The sequence below is a fragment of the Bubalus bubalis genome, chromosome X (genome assembly GCF_019923935.1).
Source record: "Bubalus bubalis isolate 160015118507 breed Murrah chromosome X, NDDB_SH_1, whole genome shotgun sequence".
NCBI lineage: Eukaryota > Metazoa > Chordata > Mammalia > Artiodactyla > Bovidae > Bubalus > Bubalus bubalis.
Genome location: NC_059181.1, coordinates 93142254 through 93154312, shown reverse-complemented (window position 1 = coordinate 93154312; position 12059 = coordinate 93142254).

The following is a 12059-nucleotide window of genomic DNA, read 5'->3' as shown; positions in this document are numbered from 1 at the left end:
TGATCCCCGGGTCGGGAAGATCCCCTGGAGAAGGGAATGGCTACCCAGTTCCGTATTCTTTCCTGGAGAGTTCCATGGTCAGAGGAGCCTGGCGGGATATACTCTATGGGATCACAAAGAGTCGGACAGGACTGAGTGAATAGCACTTTCACTTTTTGCTTTCAAGATAGTCACAAGATCCTTAACTTAATCACATCTGCAAAGTCCCTTTTGCCAAATCAAATAACATTCACAGATTTCAGGCACTAGGGCATGGATATCCTTAGAGGGCATTGTTCAGCAGACAACAGTCTGTCTTCTGACCCCGTCAAAGGTTCATATCCATCCTTCATGCAAAACACATTCATTTCATCCCAATATTCCCCAAAGTGTCAACGTATTACATATCAAGTCCAGAATCTCACCTGTAAATCATTTAATCAAATATGTGAGAAACGGTATGATTCTCCCTGTGGAAAAATTTTCTCCATCAGTGGGTCTGTAAACTAGTGAAAAAGTTAACCTCTTCCCAAATTACAGTAGCGGGATAGTTATAGGATAATAGTTACAGACATTCCCACTCCAAATGGGAGAAAATAAAGAAAAGAGTTATTGGCTCCAAGCAATCTTGAAATCCAACCAGGTAAACTCCACCAGGGTACAAGGCCTGGAAATCATCGTCTGTTTCTGGAGATTCTGGCCTTTGCCCCTGAAGGTCTATACTTCACATCAAAGATTCTATACTCAGAATCATCCTTCCATTTTTTTCTACACGATACTACATGTTTGCAGCTGAGTACTTTTTTATCAATTTGTTCCCTGCATGTAGGTTTTTGGGAATCTAACACCCTTTTTAATTTGTATGCTGAAAATTTGCTTATAAAGCATGTCCTCAATATTTTTTTTAAATAACTCACCATTCTTTGTAGGAGATTTTTTTGGATGGATAGACAAGATCTTCTTAACTTCACTTTAATTTTTTAAAATAAATTTTAGCATAGTTGAAAGCTTTTTCAGAGTCATGTAGCTAGTTTTTAATTCCTTTGATGATACCCGTACCATGCCTCCAATGTACACAACCCACCTACTTGGTGCTGAAGAAAATGAGGAAGATGAGATCCTGCTGCAGGCCTGGATGCAGAGCTGTCAGAAATGGTAGTGTGTAAGGTCCAGGCAGAATCACTGGAAAGGAGTGACCTCTGAGGAGAGAAGGGACTTAACAAGAACAGAATTAAGAAACTAGTGTCTTTTTGTTTTTTTATTTTTATTTTTTTGGACCCATCCTGCAGCATGTGGGATCTTAGTTCCCCAACCAGGAATCCAACCCAGGACCTGCTGCATTGGAAGTACAGAGTCTTAACCACTGAACAGCCAGGGAAATCCCACAAAGAGAATTAAGTCCGAGGCATTTTCTATGGTGTCTTCTTTAAACCAAATAAGCACTCGGTTATTCTTAAGTTGTATCATTTTTATGCTTAAAAATCAATGAGAACTCCCCTGGTTGTCCAATGGTTAGGACTCAGCGTTTTCCCTTCCCTGGGCTAGGTTCAGTCTCTGGTTGGAGAACTAAGACCCTGCAAGGCAAGCAGCACAGTCCTCAACACCCCTTGCCAAATAATCAATGAATAAGTTTAAACAATTTCTGTACTACCAAAAGAAGGAAAAGTATTAGAAGTAAATATTATAGACTTTATGCTAATATGCTTGACCAAAGAATACTTTTACTAATCAGTAGAGAAGCGGTTGCTATTACCCACTCGCTACTACTGATTGGATGGTTTAGTGAGGCCCTGGGATGGGCCCGCCAGGGTCTGCCCAAAGCCCTGGCTGAGCATTAAGACAGAGGATATGACTATTTACATAGGTGAACCTGCAGAACCACATTCTGACAGCATGTGGTCCACTGGAGAAGGGAATGGCAAAACACTTCAGTATTCTTGTCTTGAGAACCCCATGAACAGTATGAAAAGGCAAAAAGAACACTGAAAAATGAACTCCCCAGGTTGGTAGGTCCCCAATATGACACTGGGGATCAGTGGAGAAATAAGCCCAGAAAGAATGAAGGGATGGAGCCAAAGCAACACCAACAACCAAAAACAACACGCAGGTGTGGATGTGACTGGTGATGGAAGCAAGGTCGGATGCTGTAAAGAGCAATATTGCATCAGTTCAGTTCAGTTCAGTCAGTCAGTCAGTCGTGTCTGACTCTTTGCGACCCCATGAATCGCAGCACGACAGGCCTCCCTGTCCATCACCAACTCCCGGAATTCACTCAGACTCACGTCCATTGAGTCAGTGATGCCATCCAGCCATCTCATCCTCTGTCGTCCCCCTCTCCTCCTTCCCCCAATCCCTCCCAGCATCAGAGTTTTTTTCCAATGAGTCAACTCTTCGCATGAGGTGGCCAAAGTACTGGAGTTTCAGCTTTAGCATCAGTCCTTCCAAAGAAATCCCAGGGCTGATCTCCTTCAGAATGGAGTGGTTGGATCTCCTTGCAGTCCAAGGGACTCTCAAGAGTCTTCTCCAGCATCACAGTTCAAAAGCATCAATTCTTCGGCGCTCAGCCTTCTTCACAGTCCAACTCTCACATCCATACATGACCACAGGAAAAACCACAGCCTTGAATAGATGGACCTTTGTTGGCAAAGGAATGTCTCTGTTTTGAATATGCTCTCTAGGTTGGTCATAACTTTCCTTCCAAGGAGTAAGCATCTTTTAATTTCATGGCTTCAGTCACCATCTGCAGTGATTTTGGAGCCCAGAAAAATAAAGTCTGACAGTGTTTCCACTGTTTCCACATCTATTTCCCATGAAGTGATGGAACTGGATGCCATGATCTTCGTTTTCTGAATGTTGAGCTTTAAGCCAACTTTTTCACTCTCCTCTTTCACTTTCATCAAGAGGCTTTTTAGTTCCTCTTCACTTTCTGCCATAAGGGTGGTGTCATCTGCATATCTGAGGTTATTGATATTTCTCCCTGCAATCTTGATTCCAGCTTGTGCTTCTTTCCAGCCCAGCGTTTCTCATGATGTACTCTGCATATAAGTTAAATAAGCAGGCTGACAATATACAGCCTTGACGTACTCCTTGTCCTATTTGGAACCAGTCTGTTGTTCCATGTCCAGTTCTAACTGTTGCTTCCTGACCTGCATACAGGTTTCTCAAGAGGCAGATCAGGTGGTCTGGTATTCCCATGTCTTGAAGAATTTTCCACAGTTTATTGTGATCCACACAGTCAAAGGCTTTGGCATAGTCAATAAAGCAGAAATAGATGTTTTTCTGGAACTCTCTTGCTTTTTCAATGATCCAGCAGATGTTGACAATTTGGTCTCTGGTTCCTCTGCCTTTTCTAAAACCAGCTTGAACAGGAAGTTCACAGTTCACATATTGCTGAAGCCTGGCTTGGAGAATTTGGAGCATTACTTTACTAGCATGTGAGATGAGTGCAATTCTGTGGTAGTTTGAGCATTCTTTGGCATTGCCGTTCTTTGGGATTGGAATGAAAACTGACCTTTTCCAGTCCTGTGGCCACTGCTGAGTTTTCCAAATTTGCTGGCATATTGAGTGCAGCACTTTCACAGCATCACCTTTCAGGATTTGAAAGAGCTCAACTGAAATTCCATCACCTCCACTTGCTTTGTTCGTAGTGATGCTTTCTAAGGCCCACTTGACTTCACATTCCAGAATGTCTGGCTCTAGGTCAGTGATCACACCATCGTGATTATCTGGGTCGTGAAGATCTTTTTTGTACAGTTCTTCTATGTATTCTTGCCATCTCTTCTTAATATCTTCTGCTTCTGTTAGGTCCATACCATTTCTGTCCTTTATCGAACCCGTCTTTGCATGAAATGTTCCCTTGGTATCTCTAATTTTCCTGAAGAGATCTCTAGTCTTTCCCATTCTGTTGTTTTCCTCTATTTCTTTGCATTGATCGCTGAGGATGGCTTTCTTATCTCTCCTTGCTATTCTTTGGAACTTTGCATTCAGATGCTTATATCTTTCCTTTGCTCCTTTGCTTTTCACTTCTCTTCTTTTCACAGCTATTTGCAAGACCTCCCCAGACAGCCATTTTGCTTTTTTGCGTTTCTTTTCCATGGAGATGGTCTTGATCCCTGTCTCCTGTACCATGTCGTGAACCTCTGTCCATAGTTCATCAGGCACTCTATCAGATCTAGGCCCTTAAATCTATTTCTCATTTCCACTGTATAATCATAAGGGATTTGATTTAGGTCATACTTGAATGGTCTACTGATTTTCCCTACTTTCTTCAATTTCAGTCTGAATTTGGCAATAAGGAGTTCATGATCTGAGCCACAGTCAGCTCCCGGTCTTGTTTTTGCTGACTGTATAGAGCTTCTCTATCTTTGGCTGCAAAGAATATAATCAATCTGATTTCAGTGTTGACCATCTGGTGATGTCCATGTGTAGAGTCTTCTCTTGTGTTGTTGGAAGAGGGTGTTTGCTATGACCAGTGCGTTCTCTTGGCAAAACTCTATTAGTCTTTGCCCTACTTCATTCTGTATTCCAAGGCCAAATTTGCCTGTTACTCCAGGTGTTTCTTGACTTCCTACTTTTGCATTCCAGTCCCCTATAACGAAAAGGACATCTTTTTTGGGTGTTAGTTCTAAAAGGTCTTGTAGGTCTTCATAGAACTGTTCGACTTCAGCTTCTTCAGTGTTACCGGTTGGGGCATAGACTTGGATTACTGTGATATTGAATGGTTTGCCTTGGAAACGAACAGAGATCATTCTGTCGTTTTTGAGATTGCATCCAAGTACTGCATTTCGGACTCTTTTGTTGACCATGATGGTTACTCCATTTCTTCTGAGGGATTTCTGCCCCCAGTAGTAGATATAATGGTCATCTGAGTTAAATTCACCCATTCCAGTCCATTTTAGTTCGCTGATTCCTAGAATGTCGACGTTCCCTCTTGCCATCTCCTGTTTGACTACTTCCAATTTGCCTTGATTCATGGACCTAACATTCCAGGTCCCTGTGCAATTGGGACTTGCTCTTTACAGCATCGGACCTTGCTTCTATCACCAGTCACATCCACAATGGGATATTGTTTTTGCTTTGGCTCCATCCCTTCATTCTTTCTGGAGTTATTTCTCCACTGATCTCCAGTAGCATATTGGGCACGTACTGACCCAGGGAGTACCCCTTTCAGTATCCTATCATTTTGCCTTTTCATACTGTTTATGAGGTTCTCAAGGCAACAATACTGAAGTGGTTTGCCATTCCCTTCTCCAGTGGACCACATTCTGTCAGACCTCTCCACCATGACCTGCCTGTCTTGGGTGGCCCCACATGGCATGGCTTAGTTTCATTGCGTTAGACAAGGCTGTGGTCCATGTGATTAGATTGACTAGCTTTCTGTGTTATGGTTTCAGTGTGTCTGCCCTCTGATGCCCTCTTGCAACACCTACCATCTTACTTGAGTTTCTCTTACCTTGGACGTGGGGTATCTCCTCACCACCGCCCCTCCTGACCTTGAACGTGAAGTATCTCCTCTTGGCCCTCCTGCAACTGTGCAGCCACCGCTCCTTGGACCTGGGGTGCTCCTCCCAGCCACCGCCCCTAACTTTGGGCGTGGGTTAGCTCCTCTTGGCAGCTCCTGCACTGTAGCAGCCTGGCACTCTTTGCCGCCGCCCCTGACCTCCGACGTGGGGTAGCTCCTCGCAGCCACGGTTCTGCGAATAGAATTTGCTTTTTATTCCATCTAAAACTTGATAATAGACAGATTGTCCCTAGTACTCACTCTTAAAGAAGTTAGATAGCTTGCAGTTATAATCCTTTCTCTTCGATTTGAGATAAAAAACATTGCCTCAAGGACCTGAGAGTCATGTATGTGAAGTGCAAAAATTCAGGGAGATAACCTTCCCTCTTGTTCCCAGTCCCTGTGGGAGGATAAGGGCCTAACTTCAGTGAGCACCGTGTTTCAATTTACACCACTGCTTCCTGTCAGAATACAAGAGAAGATTGTCTTTCTTCCAGGTAAGTGAAAGTCTTAACTGGCACAGTTGTGTCCGACTCTTGCGACCCCATGGACTGACAGGTTCCTCCAGCCATGGAATTCTCCGGGCAAGAATACTGGAGTGGTAGTCATTCCCTTCTCCAGGGGATCGTCCCAACCCGAGCATCGAACTCAGGTCTCCCACATTGCAGGCAGATTCTTTACCATCTGAGCCACCAGGGAAGCCCCACATAAGTGCTAATTAACAAACCAAGTAGTTGCATCATAGGAACTAACCACCCACCCCACCCCCATCCAAACATCCCCCAGCGCCTTTCCCTTAGCATACTCCCATCTGTAAAAATGTCTCCATCCTTCTTTTCAGGGATTCAAGTTCATTTCACACTGGACAATTTACAAGTTCAGTTCACGCTGGACTCTCTTCCTATGTGTTGTTGTTCAGTTGCTCAGTCTGTGTCCAAAGCCTTGTTTGCCTTTGATACCTCTCAGGATAAATATTTGGAGAGAGGGGAGGTCACTGGGGTGGAGAGTGTTGGAAATCTTGGGATTCATAATTGGATAAGGGAGGGGCAGAGAAACCACTTTTACCTTTGAATCCTCACATGAACCATTCAGGGTAGATTGTATTATTCTCGTTGAAGTTTCTTGAGGCTTGATTTATAGCCAAGAGTATTCTGGAATGTTCCAGCCACAGTTGTTATGTGCAGTGTTCTACTCTGAATTAATTTTGTCACTCATGTTGTTCAAAACTTCCCCATCTAACTGATTTTTTTTGTCTGTTTTACTTGTAATTCAGTGAGCTGTTAAATACCTCACTGTAACTGTTTATTTCTCCATTTACTTCTGTCAATTTTTGCTGCATGTATTTTGACTCCTACGATAAGTGGTGCATAAATTTAGAATTCCTTTATTAGTTATTCTTATAAAATAAAACCTTTTATAACTATGGAATGTTTACCTTCTCTACAGTATATTTTCCTTAAAGTTTTTCTCTCTTATTAATGTGTTTATGACAATTTGATGTCTTTTATTACTTTTGGATGTTTCCCAATTGTGATCCCTTCAAATACTTCTCTATTCTTCTCTTTCTTGAACTCTAATTAAATGACTATTAGATTTAGACACCACCTCCCTTTTAACTCTCATCTACTCTCTTTTGGTACTTTCCATCATTCTGTCTCTCCAGGTTACATTCTGTACATTTTTTTCAGACCTATGTTTCATTTTTCTAATTCTTCTTTCAAGTAGGAAAATAATCTTTGAGCTCTGAACTACAACACCAAATATTCAAGGTATATTTTATTACGCCTCTAGAGTATTAATGGGAGATAAGGGTTCAAGATGTTAAGTGAATGTCCTCAGATGACCCAGCATGACAAAGGCATAGCTCAAACTAACATCATAGATCAGATCCTCAACCCAAGTCCTTTCCAATATACTTGCTTTCTCCTGGGCTGTGGATCCTCCCAATCTCTCATATCCCAGAAAGTAAACTATAGTGAGGTCTTCCAACATTTTTAGAGCTGTGCGATACTTCATTCTAGATTATAAAAGTTGGTGAGTCTGCTTCATTAGTCATGATATTTTCCTAGGACTTTGTTCTGGCATTTGGAGAAATTATGTATTATTCCCAAATCAGATTACAATGATCAAGGTATTTCATTTCCAAGAAGAGAAAACCCCAGGATGTTTACTCAGAGAAGTATGGGAATTGCTGAGAACAGTTTTGATATACATCTTTCATCCCACCAGGAGCAAGGTGGACACACAGCAATGAGTGATGTCCACATGGGCCCCTCAGTACGACTGCAACATGTCAGCAAGCAGACAAAAATACTGGTGTGGATTGTCATTCCCTTCTCCAGGGGATCTTCCCAACCCAGGGATCAAACCCGGGTCTCCTGAATCACAAGCAGATTCTTTCTGAGATTTCACATATCATACAATTCACATATCATACAATTCACCCAAACTGTACAATTCATTTGTCTTTAGTATATTCACAGATTTGTGCAACCACCATCATAGACAATTTTAGAAGTCTTTCATCATTTCAAGAAGAAACACCTAACCCTTGAGCCCTCTGTCACCCCATTACTCCTACCCCTTAAGCCTTAAGCAACTAGGAAACTACTTTATAGATTTCCCTATTTTGGATTTTTTTAATTAATTATTTTAATTGGAGGCAAATTACTTTACAATATTGTGGTGGTTTTTGCCATACACTGACATGAATCAGCCACAGGTGTACATGTGTCTCCCCCAGCCTGAACCCGCCTCGCACCTCCCTGCCCATCTCATCCCTCTGGGTAGTCCCAGTGCACCGACTTTGAGTGCCCTGTTTCATGATCCAAACTTAGACTGCTCATCTATCTTACATAGGGTAATATACATGTTTCAGTGCTATTCTCTCAAATTATCCCACCCTCGCCTTCTCCCACAGAGTCCAAAAGTCTTTTCTTTATATCTCTGTCTCTTTTGCTGTATCGCATATAGTGTTGTTGTTACCACCTTTCTAAATTCCATATATATGTATTAATATACTGTGTTGGTGTTTTTATTTCTGTCTTACTTCACTCTGTATAATAGGCTCTGGTTTCATCCACCTCATTAAAACTGACTCAAATGCATTCTTTTTAATAGCTGAGTAATATTCCATTGTGTATATGTACCACAACTTTCTTATCCATTCATCTGCCGAAGGACCTCTAGGTGGCTTCCATGTCCAAGCTATTGTAAACAGTGCTTTGATGAACATTGGGGTACACATGTCTCTTTCAGTTCTGGTTTCTTCAGTGTGTATGCCCAGCAGCGGGATTGCTGGGTCGTGAAACTACATAACATGTGACCTTTTTTGACTGGCTTCTTTCACTAAGCATAATGTTTTAATGTTGATTCATGTTGTAGGATATATCAGTAAAACATTTGTTTTTGTTTCTGAATAATAGTCTGTAGTGTGGTTATACCTCAGTTTGTTTATCTGTCAGTCAGTGGATGGACAATTGGACTATTTCCACTTTGGGCTATTATGAATAATGCTGCCACAAAATTTAATCTATAATTTTTGTGTGAATATGTTTTCATTTCTTAAACCTAGAGTGGAATTGCTGGATTGTATGGTAACTCTATTTATTCATTTCAGTAACTTGCAGGCTGTTTTTACAAAGTGACTGCACCATTTTATATTCCCACCAGAAGTGAATGAGAGTTCCAGTTTCTCCATATCCTCACTAATGTTTTGTGTTACCTGACTTTTTCATACCAGCTACGTTTGAAGTGCATTTCAAGTGGTATCACATTATGGTTTTGATTTAAATTTCCCCAATGACTAAGGATGTTGAGCATCCCATTGCCCATTTTTATATGTTCCTTAGAAAAATGTCTATTTAGCTCATTTGCCCAGTTTTAAAAATTGAGCTGTTTGTCTTTTTATTACTGAGTTTCAAGTGTTCCTTACATATTAAGGACACAAGTCTCTTATCAGATATATGATTTGCAAATAGTTCCCTCTATTCTGTGGGTGCAGTTTTCACTTTCTGGGTGACACCTTTTGAAGCAGAAAAGCCTCATTTTTATAAAATCCTTCATGTCTATTATATATGTTCTTGCTCCTGCTTTTGTTGACATATTGACAAATTCTTTGCAAAACCCAAGATCATCAAGATTTACTCCTAGGGGCTCCCCAGTGGCTCACTGGTAAAGAATCCACCTGCCAATGCAGGAGACACAGGTTCAATCCCTGATCCGAGAAGATCACACATGCTGTGGAGCAACTAAGCCCATGCGCAACAACTATGGATGGAGCCTGTGCTCAAGAGCCCATGTGCCCTAGAGCCTGTGCTCCTCAAGAAGAAAAGGCACTGCAATGAGAAGCCAGCACACCACAACTAGAGGAAAGCCTGTGCAGCAAAGAACACCCAGCACAGATAAAAATAAATAAACAAAATTTTTTTTAAAAGATTTACTCCTATGTTTTCTTCTAGGAATTTTGTGGTTTTAGATTTCACACTTACTTTTTCTGATTCATTTGCTGTCAGTTTTTGTACATGGTGTGAGACAAAAATTCTAACTCTGTTCTTTTACATGTGATTCTTTAGTTATCCCAGCAGCATTTGCAGAAAAGGCTATTCTTTTTTTCCCATTGAATGTCCTTGAAACCCTTGTCAAAAATTCGTTGACTAAAGATGCTTGGTTTTGTTTCTGGACTCTCCATTCTACTCTGTTCAGCTGTATGTACATCCCCATGGCAGTCTCACAGTATCTTCATTATCATTGCTTTGTGGTAAGCTTTGGAATAGTAAGCTTTGGAATAGAGAACTGGGAAATAATCTTTGAAATAAAAATCTCTCCCTTTATCTTTTTGTAAGTTTAACTAATCTGAGTTCCTTGTAATTCCATATGTATGCATTTTTAAATCAGTTTGTACATTTCTACAAAGCAATCTGTTGTGTTTCTGATAGATACTGCATTATATCTGTAGATCAATTTGGAGAGTATTGCCATTGTAATAATATTTAGTGTTCTGTACCATGATCAGGGGATATTTTCCCATTTATTTAGATCTTATTTAATTAATTCCAAAAATATTTTGTGTTTTTCAGATATGGATTTTGTGATTTTTTTGTTAAATTAACTCATAAGTATTTTATTTTTGATACCATTGTAAATAGAAATGTGCTTTGAATTTCATTTCATATTGTTCATTGCAAGTGGTAGAAAGACAAGTGGCTTCTATATCCTGATCTTATATTGAAAAATCAGCAAATTTAAAGTAGTGGAAGATCAGTTTCTTCTCTGGGACTTATTGTATTTCTTTTCAGTAAAAGTATTTAAACATTTTCAGATGCAGTAAGCCAAATAAGCTAGGATGTGATTAATTTTAAGACAATAATCAGATGTATTAAATCTTTCTAGTATAAAAGTATCACATCTTCACAAAACTAGGAGAAAAGGATTTTCATTTACACACTCACAGACACTCAGAGGGCTCACAGGTTTGGCTCTGCAATCCGACCAAGAAGTCTAATGCAAAATCAGACACAAATACATATACAAACAAACTCTGCAGGAAAAAAGTAATAATTATTGAAAGGTGATGACAGAGAATGGATACTTGGTCTTTCTACTTTTTCATATAGAAACTTTCTGTGCTGTTCTGTGCAACCCCATAGACAGCAGCCCACCAGATTCCCCCGTCCCTGGGATTCTCCAGGCAAAAATACTGGAGTAGGCTGCCATTTCCTTCTCCAATGCATGAAAGTGAAAAGTGAAAGTGAAGTTGCTCAGTCGTGTCCAACACCTAGCGACCCCATGGACTGCAGCCTATCAGGCTCCTCCATCCATGGGATTTTCCAGGCAAGAGTACTGGAGTGGGGTGCCATTGCCTTCTCTAAGGCACTGAAGAAGCCTCCAACTGAGAATCACCAACAATGACAGACACAAAGCTGTAAGAAAAGTTGACTCCTGTAACCAAAGGTCTATGAAAAGGGTAGTCTGAACACAGAAAACGTGTTTGGTAATACTGCAACTCCTCTCCAGACAAACACCAGTGGAAACCCTCACCCTAAACTCTGAGGTTTCAGAGGCCAGGAAGGGTGTTAATCTTCTGTCCTGCTTCTCTAAAATCAGTGATGACCCTTCAATTCACCTGTCAGGGTAACGTCAGAGGGGTCCAGCGGCAAGTCAGATCTCCACCTCCACTCAACAACAGTAAACTGAATGAGACAGTGCGGATGTGACTAGTAAGCACTCCGTTCATTCTCATTTCTGGTGCCTCTGTTGCCAGTGGTTAGCTGAACCTCCATATCCACCTGGCATTCGTGAAGTGGTGTGAGATAGGGCTACTCAATACTCTGGTTTCTCCCTCACCCCTCTTTGTGTTCTGAGCCCTCTTGAGAGCTGAACTTCACCCCCACCCATCATCCAAACCAAATCCAGTATTGGGAGGCAGAGTTGCTTAGCACTCAGCTTTCTCCTTTTCCCCTTGATGTCTCAGAGACCAGAGACAAGCTAGCCAAGCTTCATCTGCCAACCCTACAGCCACTCACAAATTGTTCGGTCTCCCATTCCCATCCCCCTTCCCCAGGGTCAGCAGTGCATAGAG